Source organism: Electrophorus electricus, chromosome 13, assembly GCF_041902795.1.
Source record: "Electrophorus electricus isolate QZ-2024a chromosome 13, ASM4190279v1, whole genome shotgun sequence".
NCBI classification, from domain to species: Eukaryota; Metazoa; Chordata; class Actinopteri; order Gymnotiformes; family Gymnotidae; genus Electrophorus; species Electrophorus electricus.
Window position 1 is genome coordinate 22,188,408 of NC_137509.1, and position 15,137 is coordinate 22,203,544.

General features: G+C 36.2%; 3 non-coding genes and 9 pseudogenes across 3 annotated transcripts; all 12 read left to right on the plus strand.

Moving 5' to 3' along the window:
* Positions 1-471: 471 nt before the first annotated feature.
* LOC145648128 (5S ribosomal RNA) lies at positions 472-590 on the plus strand. The gene has a single exon (XR_014116428.1). It is a non-coding gene; the product is annotated as a 5S ribosomal RNA (ribosomal RNA).
* Positions 591-2,352: 1,762 nt separating this feature from the next.
* LOC145648455 (5S ribosomal RNA) lies at positions 2,353-2,471 on the plus strand (annotated as a pseudogene).
* A 1,323-nt stretch (positions 2,472-3,794) lies between these two features.
* On the plus strand, positions 3,795-3,913 carry LOC145648245 (5S ribosomal RNA). Its single transcript, XR_014116441.1, has one exon. It is a non-coding gene; the product is annotated as a 5S ribosomal RNA (ribosomal RNA).
* A 2,107-nt stretch (positions 3,914-6,020) lies between these two features.
* On the plus strand, positions 6,021-6,139 carry LOC145647395 (5S ribosomal RNA; annotated as a pseudogene).
* Positions 6,140-7,367: 1,228 nt separating this feature from the next.
* On the plus strand, positions 7,368-7,486 carry LOC145649951 (5S ribosomal RNA). Its single transcript, XR_014116644.1, has one exon. It is a non-coding gene; the product is annotated as a 5S ribosomal RNA (ribosomal RNA).
* Positions 7,487-8,276: 790 nt separating this feature from the next.
* On the plus strand, positions 8,277-8,395 carry LOC145648373 (5S ribosomal RNA; annotated as a pseudogene).
* A 790-nt stretch (positions 8,396-9,185) lies between these two features.
* On the plus strand, positions 9,186-9,304 carry LOC145649017 (5S ribosomal RNA; annotated as a pseudogene).
* Positions 9,305-10,532: 1,228 nt separating this feature from the next.
* On the plus strand, positions 10,533-10,651 carry LOC145648258 (5S ribosomal RNA; annotated as a pseudogene).
* Positions 10,652-11,441: 790 nt separating this feature from the next.
* LOC145649018 (5S ribosomal RNA) lies at positions 11,442-11,560 on the plus strand (annotated as a pseudogene).
* Positions 11,561-12,788: 1,228 nt separating this feature from the next.
* On the plus strand, positions 12,789-12,907 carry LOC145650098 (5S ribosomal RNA; annotated as a pseudogene).
* Positions 12,908-13,573: 666 nt separating this feature from the next.
* LOC145646896 (5S ribosomal RNA) lies at positions 13,574-13,692 on the plus strand (annotated as a pseudogene).
* Positions 13,693-14,362: 670 nt separating this feature from the next.
* Positions 14,363-14,481, plus strand: LOC145649837 (5S ribosomal RNA; annotated as a pseudogene).
* The last annotated feature ends 656 nt before the right edge of the window (positions 14,482-15,137 follow it).

Genomic DNA, 15,137 nt, shown 5'->3' on the forward strand with positions numbered 1-15,137 from the left:
CATTGGACTACGAGATGCTGTAAGCTTCTCTTGCATCACTTTAATTTACTGTCAAGATGACATGCTAGGATGTGAAATGCAGTGATTAATTAAAAAAACTATCTGTTAGCACCTGGGAATAGCAGATGCTGTAAGTTTTTGTTGCATCACTTTACTTTAATCTGCAACTGACAAGCTTGTATGTGAAGTGTACAGATTAAATAGAAATATTTTAGTACCAGGGAATAGCAGGTGCTGTAAGATTGTTTGCATCCCTTTAATTTATGTTCAAGCTATCATGTTCAAATTTGAAGTGCAGTGAATAATTAGTGCCTCCGTATACCAGCTCCGTATTGTAAGCTTTTATTGCATCATTTAATTACATTCAAGATAACATTCTAGAATGTCAAGTGCAGGGATTAATAAAAAAAATTGTCAGATTGGTCTTTGATCATATTTGCTATGATTAGGCAATTTGAGTAAGTGTTTAAGGCTTACGGCCACACCAGCTTGAGAACGCCCAATCTCATCTGAACTTGGAAGCTAAGCAAGTTTGGGCCTGAATAGTACTGAGGTGGGACCCTACCTAGGAATACCAGGTGCTGTAAGCTTTTCTTGCATCACTTTAATTTACTTTCAAGCTGACATGCTAGGATGTGAAGTGCAGTGATTAATAAAAAAAACTATCTGTTAGCACCTGGGAATAGCAGATGCTGTAAGTTTTTTTTGCATCACTTTCATTTACTCTCCAACTCACATGCCTGAATGTGAAGTGCAGTGATTCATCAAAAAACTATCTGTTAGCACCTTGGACTACGAGATGCTGTAAGCTTCTCTTGCATCACTTTAATTTACTGTCAAGATGACATGCTAAGATGTGAAATGCAGTGATTAATTAAAAAAACTATCTGTTAGCACCTGGGAATAGCAGATGCTGTAAGTTTTTGTTGCATCACTTTACTTTAATCTGCAACTGACAAGCTTGTATGTGAAGTGTACAGATTAAATAGAAATATTTTAGTACCAGGGAATAGCAGGTGCTGTAAGATTGTATTGCATCCCTTTAATTTATGTTCAAGCTATCATGTTCAAATTTGAAGTGCAATGAATAATTAACTCAAACTATCTGTTAGCACCTGGGAATAGCAGATGCTGTAAGTTTTTGTTGCATCACTTTACTTTAATCTGCAACTGACAAGCTTGTATGTGAAGTGTACAGATTAAATAGAAATATTTTAGTACCAGGGAATAGCAGGTGCTGTAAGATTGTATTGCATCCCTTTAATTTATGTTCAAGCTATCATGTTCAAATTTGAAGTGCAATGAATAATTAACTCAAACTATCTGTTAGCACCTGGGAATAGCAGATGCTGTAAGTTTTTTTTGCATCACTTTCATTTACTCTCCAACTCACATGCCTGAATGTGAAGTGCAGTGATTCCTCAAAAATCTATCTGTTAGCACCTTGGACTACGAGATGCTGTAAGCTTCTCTTGCATCACTTTAATTTACTTTCAAGATGACATGCTAGGATGTGAAGTGCAGTGATTAATTAAAAAAACTATCTGTTAGCATCTGGGAATAGCAGATGCTGTAAGTTTTTGTTGCATCACTTTACTTTAATCTGCAACTGACAAGCTTGTATGTGAAGTGTACAGATTAAATAGAAATATTTTAGTACCAGGGAATAGCAGGTGCTGTAAGATTGTATTGCATCCCTTTAATTTATGTTCAAGCTATCATGTTCAAATTTGAAGTGCAATGAATAATTAACTCAAACTATCTGTTAGCACCTGGGAATAGCAGATGCTGTAAGTTTTTTTTGCATCACTTTCATTTACTCTCCAACTCAGATGCCTGAATGTGAAGTGCAGTGATTCATCAAAAAACTATATATTAGCACATTGGACTACGAGATGCTGTAAGCTTCTCTTGCATCACTTTAATTTACTGTCAAGATGACATGCTAGGATGTGAAATGCAGTGATTAATTAAAAAAACTATCTGTTAGCACCTGGGAATAGCAGATGCTGTAAGTTTTTGTTGCATCACTTTACTTTAATCTGCAACTGACAAGCTTGTATGTGAAGTGTACAGATTAAATAGAAATATTTTAGTACCAGGGAATAGCAGGTGCTGTAAGATTGTTTGCATCCCTTTAATTTATGTTCAAGCTATCATGTTCAAATTTGAAGTGCAGTGAATAATTAGTGCCTCCGTATACCAGCTCCGTATTGTAAGCTTTTATTGCATCATTTAATTACATTCAAGATAACATTCTAGAATGTCAAGTGCAGGGATTAATAAAAAAAATTGTCAGATTGGTCTTTGATCATATTTGCTATGATTAGGCAATTTGAGTAAGTGTTTAAGGCTTACGGCCACACAAGCTTGAGAACGCCCAATCTCATCTGAACTTGGAAGCTAAGCAAGTTTGGGCCTGAATAGTACTGAGGTGGGACCCTACCTAGGAATACCAGGTGCTGTAAGCTTTTCTTGCATCACTTTAATTTACTTTCAAGCTGACATGCTCAAATGTGAAGTGCAGTGATTAATAAAAAAAACTATCTGTTAGCACCTGGGAATAGCAGATGCTGTAAGTTTTTTTTGCATCACTTTCATTTACTCTCCAACTCACATGCCTGAATGTGAAGTGCAGTGATTCCTCAAAAATCTATCTGTTAGCACCTTGGACTACGAGATGCTGTAAGCTTCTCTTGCATCCCTTTAATTTACTTTCAAGATGACATGCTAGGATGTGAAGTGCAGTGATTAATTAAAAAAACTATCTGTTAGCACCTGGGAATAGCAAATGCTGTAAGTTTTTGTTGCATCACTTTACTTTAATCTGCAACTGACAAGCTTGTATGTGAAGTGTACAGATTAAATAGAAATATTTTAGTACCAGGGAATAGCAGGTGCTGTAAGATTGTATTGCATCCCTTTAATTTATGTTCAAGCTATCATGTTCAAATTTGAAGTGCAGTGAATAATTAACTCAAACTATCTGTTAGCACCTGGGAATAGCAGATGCTGTAAGTTTTTTTTGCATCACTTTCATTTACTCTCCAACTCACATGCCTGAATGTGAAGTGCAGTGATTCATCAAAAAACTATCTGTTAGCACCTTGGACTACGAGATGCTGTAAGCTTCTCTTGCATCACTTTAATTTACTGTCAAGATGACATGCTAAGATGTGAAATGCAGTGATTAATTAAAAAAACTATCTGTTAGCACCTGGGAATAGCAGATGCTGTAAGTTTTTGTTGCATCACTTTACTTTAATCTGCAACTGACAAGCTTGTATGTGAAGTGTACAGATTAAATAGAAATATTTTAGTACCAGGGAATAGCAGGTGCTGTAAGATTGTATTGCATCCCTTTAATTTATGTTCAAGCTATCATGTTCAAATTTGAAGTGCAATGAATAATTAACTCAAACTATCTGTTAGCACCTGGGAATAGCAGATGCTGTAAGTTTTTGTTGCATCACTTTACTTTAATCTGCAACTGACAAGCTTGTATGTGAAGTGTACAGATTAAATAGAAATATTTTAGTACCAGGGAATAGCAGGTGCTGTAAGATTGTTTGCATCCCTTTAATTTATGTTCAAGCTATCATGTTCAAATTTGAAGTGCAGTGAATAATTAGTGCCTCCGTATACCAGCTCCGTATTGTAAGCTTTTATTGCATCATTTAATTACATTCAAGATAACATTCTAGAATGTCAAGTGCAGGGATTAATAAAAAAAATTGTCAGATTGGTCTTTGATCATATTTGCTATGATTAGGCAATTTGAGTAAGTGTTTAAGGCTTACGGCCACACCAGCTTGAGAACGCCCAATCTCATCTGAACTTGGAAGCTAAGCAAGTTTGGGCCTGAATAGTACTGAGGTGGGACCCTACCTAGGAATACCAGGTGCTGTAAGCTTTTCTTGCATCACTTTAATTTACTTTCAAGCTGACATGCTCAAATGTGAAGTGCAGTGATTAATAAAAAAAACTATCTGTTAGCACCTGGGAATAGCAGATGCTGTAAGTTTTTTTTGCATCACTTTCATTTACTCTCCAACTCACATGCCTGAATGTGAAGTGCAGTGATTCCTCAAAAATCTATCTGTTAGCACCTTGGACTACGAGATGCTGTAAGCTTCTCTTGCATCCCTTTAATTTACTTTCAAGATGACATGCTAGGATGTGAAGTGCAGTGATTAATTAAAAAAACTATCTGTTAGCACCTGGGAATAGCAAATGCTGTAAGTTTTTGTTGCATCACTTTACTTTAATCTGCAACTGACAAGCTTGTATGTGAAGTGTACAGATTAAATAGAAATATTTTAGTACCAGGGAATAGCAGGTGCTGTAAGATTGTATTGCATCCCTTTAATTTATGTTCAAGCTATCATGTTCAAATTTGAAGTGCAGTGAATAATTAACTCAAACTATCTGTTAGCACCTGGGAATAGCAGATGCTGTAAGTTTTTTTTGCATCACTTTCATTTACTCTCCAACTCACATGCCTGAATGTGAAGTGCAGTGATTCATCAAAAAACTATCTGTTAGCACCTTGGACTACGAGATGCTGTAAGCTTCTCTTGCATCACTTTAATTTACTGTCAAGATGACATGCTAAGATGTGAAATGCAGTGATTAATTAAAAAAACTATCTGTTAGCACCTGGGAATAGCAGATGCTGTAAGTTTTTGTTGCATCACTTTACTTTAATCTGCAACTGACAAGCTTGTATGTGAAGTGTACAGATTAAATAGAAATATTTTAGTACCAGGGAATAGCAGGTGCTGTAAGATTGTATTGCATCCCTTTAATTTATGTTCAAGCTATCATGTTCAAATTTGAAGTGCAGTGAATAATTAACTCAAACTATCTGTTAGCACCTGGGAATAGCAGATGCTGTAAGTTTTTTTTGCATCACTTTCATTTACTCTCCAACTCACATGCCTGAATGTGAAGTGCAGTGATTCATCAAAAAACTATCTGTTAGCACCTTGGACTACGAGATGCTGTAAGCTTCTCTTGCATCACTTTAATTTACTGTCAAGATGACATGCTAAGATGTGAAATGCAGTGATTAATTAAAAAAACTATCTGTTAGCACCTGGGAATAGCAGATGCTGTAAGTTTTTGTTGCATCACTTTACTTTAATCTGCAACTGACAAGCTTGTATGTGAAGTGTACAGATTAAATAGAAATATTTTAGTACCAGGGAATAGCAGGTGCTGTAAGATTGTATTGCATCCCTTTAATTTATGTTCAAGCTATCATGTTCAAATTTGAAGTGCAATGAATAATTAACTCAAACTATCTGTTAGCACCTGGGAATAGCAGATGCTGTAAGTTTTTTTTGCATCACTTTCATTTACTCTCCAACTCACATGCCTGAATGTGAAGTGCAGTGATTCATCAAAAACTATCTGTTAGCACCTTGGACTACGAGATGCTGTAAGCTTCTCTTGAATCACTTTAATTTACTGTCAAGATGACATGCTAGGATGTGAAATGCAGTGATTAATTAAAAAAACTATCTGTTAGCACCTGGGAATAGCAGATGCTGTAAGTTTTTGTTGCATCACTTTACTTTAATCTGCAACTGACAAGCTTGTATGTGAAGTGTACAGATTAAATAGAAATATTTTAGTACCAGGGAATAGCAGGTGCTGTAAGATTGTATTGCATCCCTTTAATTTATGTTCAAGCTATCATGTTCAAATTTGAAGTGCAGTGAATAATTAACTCAAACTATCTGTTAGCACCTGGGAATAGCAGATGCTGTAAGTTTTTTTTGCATCACTTTCATTTACTCTCCAACTCACATGCCTGAATGTGAAGTGCAGTGATTCATCAAAAAACTGTCTGTTAGTGCCTCCGTATACCAGATGTTGTAAGCTTTTATTGCATCATTTAATTTACATTCAAGATAACATTCTAGAATGTCAAGTGCAGGGATTAATAAAAAAAATTGTCAGATTGGTCTTTGATCATATTTGCTATGATTAGGCAATTTGAGTAAGTGTTTAAGGCTTACGGCCACACCAGCTTGAGAATGCCCAATCTCATCTGACCTTGGAAGCTAAGCAAGTTTGGGCCTGGATAGTACTGAGGTGGGACCCTACCTAGGAATACCAGGTGCTGTAAGCTTTTCTTGCATCACTTTAATTTACTTTCAAGCTGACATGCTCAAATGTAAAGTGCAGTGATTAATAAAAAAAACTATCTATTAGCACCTGGGAATAGCAGATGCTGTAAGTTTTTTTTGCATCACTTTCATTTACTCTCCAACTCACATGCCTGAATGTGAAGTGCAGTGATTCATCAAAAACTATCTGTTAGCACCTTGGACTACGAGATGCTGTAAGCTTTTCTTGAATCACTTTAATTTACTGTCAAGATGACATGCTAGGATGTGAAATGCAGTGATTAATTAAAAAAACTATCTGTTAGCACCTGGGAATAGCAGATGCTGTAAGTTTTTGTTGCATCACTTTACTTTAATCTGCAACTGACAAGCTTGTATGTGAAGTGTACAGATTAAATAGAAATATTTTAGTACCAGGGAATAGCAGGTGGTGTAAGATTGTATTGCATCCCTTTAATTTATGTTCAAGCTATCATGTTCAAATTTGAAGTGCAGTGAATAATTAACTCAAACTATCGGTTAGCACCTGGGAATAGCAGATGCTGTACGTTTCTTTTGCATCACTTTCATTTACTCTCCAACTCACATGCCTGAATGTGAAGTGCAGTGATTCATCAAAAACTATCTGTTAGCACCTTGGACTACGAGATGCTGTAAGCTTCTCTTGAATCACTTTAATTTACTGTCAAGATGACATGCTAGGATGTGAAATGCAGTGATTAATTAAAAAAACTATGTGTTAGCACCTGGGAATAGCAGATGCTGTAAGTTTTTGTTGCATCACTTTACTTTAATCTGCAACTGACAAGCTTGTATGTGAAGTGTACAGATTAAATAGAAATATTTTAGTACCAGGGAATAGCAGGTGCTGTAAGATTGTATTGCATCCCTTTAATTTATGTTCAAGCTATCATGTTCAAATTTGAAGTGCAGTGAATAATTAACTCAAACTATCTGTTAGCACCTGGGAATAGCAGATGCTGTAAGTTTTTTTTGCATCACTTTCATTTACTCTCCAACTCACATGCCTGAATGTGAAGTGCAGTGATTCATCAAAAAACTGTCTGTTAGTGCCTCCGTATACCAGATGTTGTAAGCTTTTATTGCATCATTTAATTTACATTCAAGATAACATTCTAGAATGTCAAGTGCAGGGATTAATAAAAAAAATTGTCAGATTGGTCTTTGATCATATTTGCTATGATTAGGCAATTTGAGTAAGTGTTTAAGGCTTACGGCCACACCAGCTTGAGAACGCCCAATCTCATCTGACCTTGGAAGCTAAGCAAGTTTGGGCCTGGATAGTACTGAGGTGGGACCCTACCTAGGAATACCAGGTGCTGTAAGCTTTTCTTGCATCACTTTAATTTACTTTCAAGCTGACATGCTCAAATGTAAAGTGCAGTGATTAATAAAAAAAACTATCTGTTAGCACCTGGGAATAGCCGATGCTGTAAGTTTTTTTTGCATCACTTTCATTTACTCTCCAACTCACATGCCTGAATGTGAAGTGCAGTGATTCATCAAAAACTATCTGTTAGCACCTTGGACTACGAGATGCTGTAAGCTTCTCTTGAATCACTTTAATTTACTGTCAAGATGACATGCTAGGATGTGAAATGCAGTGATTAATTAAAAAAACTATCTGTTAGCACCTGGGAATAGCAGATGCTGTAAGTTTTTGTTGCATCACTTTACTTTAATCTGCAACTGACAAGCTTGTATGTGAAGTGTACAGATTAAATAGAAATATTTTAGTACCAGGGAATAGCAGGTGCTGTAAGATTGTATTGCATCCCTTTAATTTATGTTCAAGCTATCATGTTCAAATTTGAAGTGCAGTGAATAATTAACTCAAACTATCTGTTAGCACCTGGGAATAGCAGATGCTGTAAGTTTTTTTTGCATCACTTTCATTTACTCTCCAACTCGCATGCCTGAATGTGAAGTGCAGTGATTCATCAAAAAACTGTCTGTTAGTGCCTCCGTATACCAGATGTTGTAAGCTTTTATTGCATCATTTAATTTACATTCAAGATAACATTCTAGAATGTCAAGTGCAGGGATTAATAAAAAAAATTGTCAGATTGGTCTTTGATCATATTTGCTATGATTAGGCAATTTGAGTAAGTGGTTAAGGCTTACAGCCACACCAGCTTGAGAACGCCCAATCTCATCTGACCTTGGAAGCTAAGCAAGTTTGGGCCTGGATAGTACTGAGGTGGGACCCTACCTAGGAATACCAGGTGCTGTAAGATTTTCTTGCATCACTTTAATTTACTTTCAAGCTGACATGCTCAAATTTAAAGTGCAGTGATTAATAAAAAAAACTATCTGTTAGCACCTGGGAATAGCAGATGCTGTAAGTTTTTTTTGCATCACTTTCATTTACTCTCCAACTCACATGCCTGAATGTGAAGTGCAGTGATTCATCAAAAACTATCTGTTAGCACCTTGGACTACGAGATGCTGTAAGCTTTTCTTGAATCACTTTAATTTACTTTCAAGATGACATGCTAGGATGTGAAATGCAGTGATTAATTAAAAAAACTATCTGTTAGCACCTGGGAATAGCAGATGCTGTAAGTTTTTGTTGCATCACTTTACTTTAATCTGCAACTGACAAGCTTGTATGTGAAGTGTACAGATTAAATAGAAATATTTTAGTACCAGGGAATAGCAGGTGCTGTAAGATTGTATTGCATCCCTTTAATTTATGTTCAAGATATCATGTTCAAATTTGAAGTGCAGTGAATAATTAACTCAAACTATCGGTTAGCACCTGGGAATAGCAGATGCTGTACGTTTCTTTTGCATCACTTTCATTTACTCTCCAACTCACATGCCTGAATGTGAAGTGCAGTGATTCATCAAAAAACTGTCTGTTAGTGCCTCCGTATACCAGATGTTGTAAGCTTTTATTGCATCATTTAATTTACATTCAAGATAACATTCTAGAATGTCAATTGCAGGGATTAATAAAAAAAATTGTCAGATTGGTCTTTGATCATATTTGCTATGATTAGGCAAATTGAGTAAGCGTTTAAGGCTTACGGCCACACCAGCTTGAGAATGCCCAATCTCATCTGACCTTGGAAGCTAAGCAAGTTTGGGCCTGGATAGTACTGAGGTGGGACCCTACCTAGGAATACCAGGTGCTGTAAACTTTTCTTGCATCACTTTAATTTACTTTCAAGCTGACATGCTCAAATGTGAAGTGCAGTGATTAATAAAAAAAATTATCTGTTAGCACCTGGGAATAGCCGATGTTGTAAGTTTTTTTTGCATCACTTTCATTTACTCTCCAACTCACATGCCTGAATGTGAAGTGCAGTGATTCATCAAAAAATATCTGTTAGCACCTTGGACTACGAGATGCTGTAAGCTTCTCTTGAATCACTTTAATTTACTCTCAAGATGACATGCTAGGATGTGAAATGCAGTGATTAATTAAAAAAACTATCTGTTAGCACCAGGGAATAGCAGATGCTGTAAGTTTTTGTTGCATCACTTTACTTTAATCTGCAACTGACAAGCTTGTATGTGAAGTGTACAGATTAAATAGAAATATTTTAGTACCAGGGAATAGCAGGTGGTGTAAGATTGTATTGCATCCCTTTAATTTATGTTCAAGCTATCATGTTCAAATTTGAAGTGCAGTGAATAATTAACTCAAACTATCTGTTAGCACCTGGGAATAGCCGATGCTGTAAGTTTTTTTTGCATCACTTTCATTTACTCTCCAACTCACATGCCTGAATGTGAAGTGCAGTGATTCATCAAAAACTATCTGTTAGCACCTTGGACTACGAGATGCTGTAAGCTTCTCTTGAATCACTTTAATTTACTGTCAAGATGACATGCTAGGATGTGAAATGCAGTGATTAATTAAAAAAACTATCTGTTAGCACCTGGGAATAGCAGATGCTGTAAGTTTTTGTTGCATCACTTTACTTTAATCTGCAACTGACAAGCTTGTATGTGAAGTGTACAGATTAAATAGAAATATTTTAGTACCAGGGAATAGCAGGTGCTGTAAGATTGTATTGCATCCCTTTAATTTATGTTCAAGCTATCATGTTCAAATTTGAAGTGCAGTGAATAATTAACTCAAACTATCTGTTAGCACCTGGGAATAGCAGATGCTGTAAGTTTTTTTTGCATCACTTTCATTTACTCTCCAACTCGCATGCCTGAATGTGAAGTGCAGTGATTCATCAAAAAACTGTCTGTTAGTGCCTCCGTATACCAGATGTTGTAAGCTTTTATTGCATCATTTAATTTACATTCAAGATAACATTCTAGAATGTCAAGTGCAGGGATTAATAAAAAAAATTGTCAGATTGGTCTTTGATCATATTTGCTATGATTAGGCAATTTGAGTAAGTGTTTAAGGCTTACGGCCACACCAGCTTGAGAACGCCCAATCTCATCTGACCTTGGAAGCTAAGCAAGTTTGGGCCTGGATAGTACTGAGGTGGGACCCTACCTAGGAATACCAGGTGCTGTAAGATTTTCTTGCATCACTTTAATTTACTTTCAAGCTGACATGCTCAAATGTAAAGTGCAGTGATTAATAAAAAAAACTATCTGTTAGCACCTGGGAATAGCAGATGCTGTAAGTTTTTTTTGCATCACTTTCATTTACTCTCCAACTCACATGCCTGAATGTGAAGTGCAGTGATTCATCAAAAACTATCTGTTAGCACCTTGGACTACGAGATGCTGTAAGCTTTTCTTGAATCACTTTAATTTACTGTCAAGATGACATGCTAGGATGTGAAATGCAGTGATTAATTAAAAAAACTATCTGTTAGCACCTGGGAATAGCAGATGCTGTAAGTTTTTGTTGCATCACTTTACTTTAATCTGCAACTGACAAGCTTGTATGTGAAGTGTACAGATTAAATAGAAATATTTTAGTACCAGGGAATAGCAGGTGCTGTAAGATTGTATTGCATCCCTTTAATTTATGTTCAAGATATCATGTTCAAATTTGAAGTGCAGTGAATAATTAACTCAAACTATCGGTTAGCACCTGGGAATAGCAGATGCTGTACGTTTCTTTTGCATCACTTTCATTTACTCTCCAACTCACATGCCTGAATGTGAAGTGCAGTGATTCATCAAAAAACTGTCTGTTAGTGCCTCCGTATACCAGATGTTGTAAGCTTTTATTGCATCATTTAATTTACATTCAAGATAACATTCTAGAATGTCAATTGCAGGGATTAATAAAAAAAATTGTCAGATTGGTCTTTGATCATATTTGCTATGATTAGGCAAATTGAGTAAGCGTTTAAGGCTTACGGCCACACCAGCTTGAGAATGCCCAATCTCATCTGACCTTGGAAGCTAAGCAAGTTTGGGCCTGGATAGTACTGAGGTGGGACCCTACCTAGGAATACCAGGTGCTGTAAACTTTTCTTGCATCACTTTAATTTACTTTCAAGCTGACATGCTCAAATGTGAAGTGCAGTGATTAATAAAAAAAACTATCTGTTAGCACCTGGGAATAGCCGATGTTGTAAGTTTTTTTTGCATCACTTTCATTTACTCTCCAACTCACATGCCTGAATGTGAAGTGCAGTGATTCATCAAAAAATATCTGTTAGCACCTTGGACTACGAGATGCTGTAAGCTTCTCTTGAATCACTTTAATTTACTCTCAAGATGACATGCTAGGATGTGAAATGCAGTGATTAATTAAAAAAACTATCTGTTAGCACCAGGGAATAGCAGATGCTGTAAGTTTTTGTTGCATCACTTTACTTTAATCTGCAACTGACAAGCTTGTATGTGAAGTGTACAGATTAAATAGAAATATTTTAGTACCAGGGAATAGCAGGTGGTGTAAGATTGTATTGCATCCCTTTAATTTATGTTCAAGCTATCATGTTCAAATTTGAAGTGCAGTGAATAATTAACTCAAACTATCTGTTAGCACCTGGGAATAGCCGATGCTGTAAGTTTTTTTTGCATCACTTTCATTTACTCTCCAACTCACATGCCTGAATGTGAAGTGCAGTGATTCATCAAAAACTATCTGTTAGCACCTTGGACTACGAGATGCTGTAAGCTTCTCTTGAATCACTTTAATTTACTGTCAAGATGACATGCTAGGATGTGAAATGCAGTGATTAATTAAAAAAACTATGTGTTAGCACCTGGGAATAGCAGATGCTGTAAGTTTTTGTTGCATCACTTTACTTTAATCTGTAACTGACAAGCTTGTATGTGAAGTGTACAGATTAAATAGAAATATTTTAGTACCAGGGAATAGCAGGTGCTGTAAGATTGTATTGCATCCCTTTAATTTATGTTCAAGCTATCATGTTCAAATTTGAAGTGCAGTGAATAATTAACTCAAACTATCTGTTAGCACCTGGGAATAGCAGATGCTGTAAGTTTTTTTTGCATCACTTTCATTTAATCTCCAACTCACATGCCTGAATGTGAAGTGCAGTGATTCATCAAAAAACTGTCTGTTAGTGCCTCCATATACCAGATGTTGTAAGCTTTTATTGCATCATTTAATTTACATTCAAGATAACATTCTAGAATGTCAAGTGCAGGGATTAATAAAAAAAATTGTCAGATTGGTCTTTGATCATATTTGCTTTGATTAGGCAATTTGAGTAAGTGTTTAAGGCTTACGGCCACACCAGCTTGAGAACGCCCAATCTCATCTCACCTTGGAAGCTAAGCAAGTTTGGGCCTGGATAGTACTGAGGTGGGACCCTACCTAGGAATACCAGGTGCTGTAAGCTTTTCTTGCATCACTTTAATTTACTTTCAAGCTGACATGCTCAAATGTGAAGTGCAGTGATTAATAAAAAAAACTATCTGTTAGCACATGGGAATAGCCGATGCTGTAAGTTTTTTTTGCATCACTTTCATTTACTCTCCAACCTACATGCCTGAATGTGAAGTGCAGTGATTCATCAAAAAACTATATGTTAGCACATTGGACTACGAGATGCTGTAAGCTTCTCTTGCATCACTTTAATTTACTGTCAAGATGACATGCTAGGATGTGAAATGCAGTGATTAATTAAAAAAACTATCTGTTAGCACCTGGGAATAGCAGATGCTGTAAGTTTTTGTTGCATCACTTTACTTTAATCTGCAACTGACAAGCTTGTATGTGAAGTGTACAGATTAAATAGAAATTTTTTAGTACCAGGGAATAGCAGGTGCTGTAAGATTGTTTGCATCCCTTTAATTTATGTTCAAGCTATCATGTTCAAATTTGAAGTGCAGTGAATAATTAGTGCCTCAGTATACCAGCTCCGTATTGTAAGCTTTTATTGCATCATTTAATTACATTCAAGGTAACATTCTAGAATGTCAAGTGCAGGGATTAATAAAACAAATTGTCAGATTGGTCTTTGATCATATTTGCTATGATTAGGCAATTTGAGTAAGTGTTTAAGGCTTACGGCCACACCAGCTTGAGAACGCCCAATCTCATCTGACCTTGGAAGCTAAGCAAGTTTGGGCCTGAATAGTACTGAGGTGGGACCCTACCTAGGAATACCAGGTGCTGTAAGCTTTTCTTGCATCACTTTAATTTACTTTCAAGCTGACATGCTCAAATGTGAAGTGCAGTGATTAATAAAAAAAACTATCTGTTAGCACCTGGGAATAGCAGATGCTGTAAGTTTTTTTTGCATCACTTTCATTTACTCTCCAACTCACATGCCTGAATGTGAAGTGCAGTGATTCCTCAAAAATCTATCTGTTAGCACCTTGGACTACGAGATGCTGTAAGCTTCTCTTGCATCACTTTAATTTACTTTCAAGATGACATGCTAGGATGTGAAGTGCAGTGATTAATTAAAAAAACTATCTGTTAGCACCTGGGAATAGCAGATGCTGTAAGTTTTTGTTGCATCACTTTACTTTAATCTGCAACTGACAAGCTTGTATGTGAAGTGTACAGATTAAATAGAAATATTTTAGTACCAGGGAATAGCAGGTGCTGTAAGATTGTTTGCATCCCTTTAATTTATGTTCAAGCTATCATGTTCAAATTTGAAGTGCAGTGAATAATTAGTACCTCCGTATACCAGCTCCGTATTGTAAGCTTTTATTGCATCATTTAATTACATTCAAGATAACATTCTAGAATGTCAAGTGCAGGGATTAATAAAAAAAATTGTCAGATTGGTCTTTGATCATATTTGCTATGATTAGGCAATTTGAGTAAGTGTTTAAGGCTTACGTACGGCCACACCAGCTTGAGAACGCCCAATCTCATCTGACCTTGGAAGCTAAGCAAGTTTGGGCCTGAATAGTACTGAGGTGGGACCCTACCTAGGAATACCAGGTGCTGTAAGCTTTTCTTGCATCACTTTAATTTACTTTCAAGCTGACATGCTCAAATATGAAGTGCAGTGATTAATAAAAAAAACTATCTGTTAGCACCTGGGAATAGCAGATGCTGTAAGTTTTTTTTGCATCACTTTCATTTACTCTCCAACTCACATGCCTGAATGTGAAGTGCAGTGATTCCTCAAAAATCTATCTGTTAGCACCTTGGACTACGAGATGCTGTAAGCTTCTCTTGCATCACTTTAATTTACTTTCAAGATGACATGCTAGGATGTGAAGTGCAGTGATTAATTAAAAAAACTATCTGTTAGCACCTGGGAATAGCAGATGCTGTAAGTTTTTGTTGCATCACTTTACTTTAATCTGCAACTGACAAGCTTGTATGTGAAGTCTACAGATTAAATAGAAATATTTTAGTATCAGGGAATAGCAGGTGCTGTAAGATTGTTTGCATCCCTTTAATTTATTTTCAAGCTATCATGTTCAAATTTGAAGTGCAGTGAATAATTAGTGCCTCCGTATACCAGCTCCGTATTGTAAGCTTTTATTGCATCATTTAATTACATTCAAGATAACATTCTAGAATGTCAAGTGCAGGGATTAATAAAAAAAATTGTCAGATTGGTCTTTGATCATATTTGCTATGATTAGGCAATTTGAGTA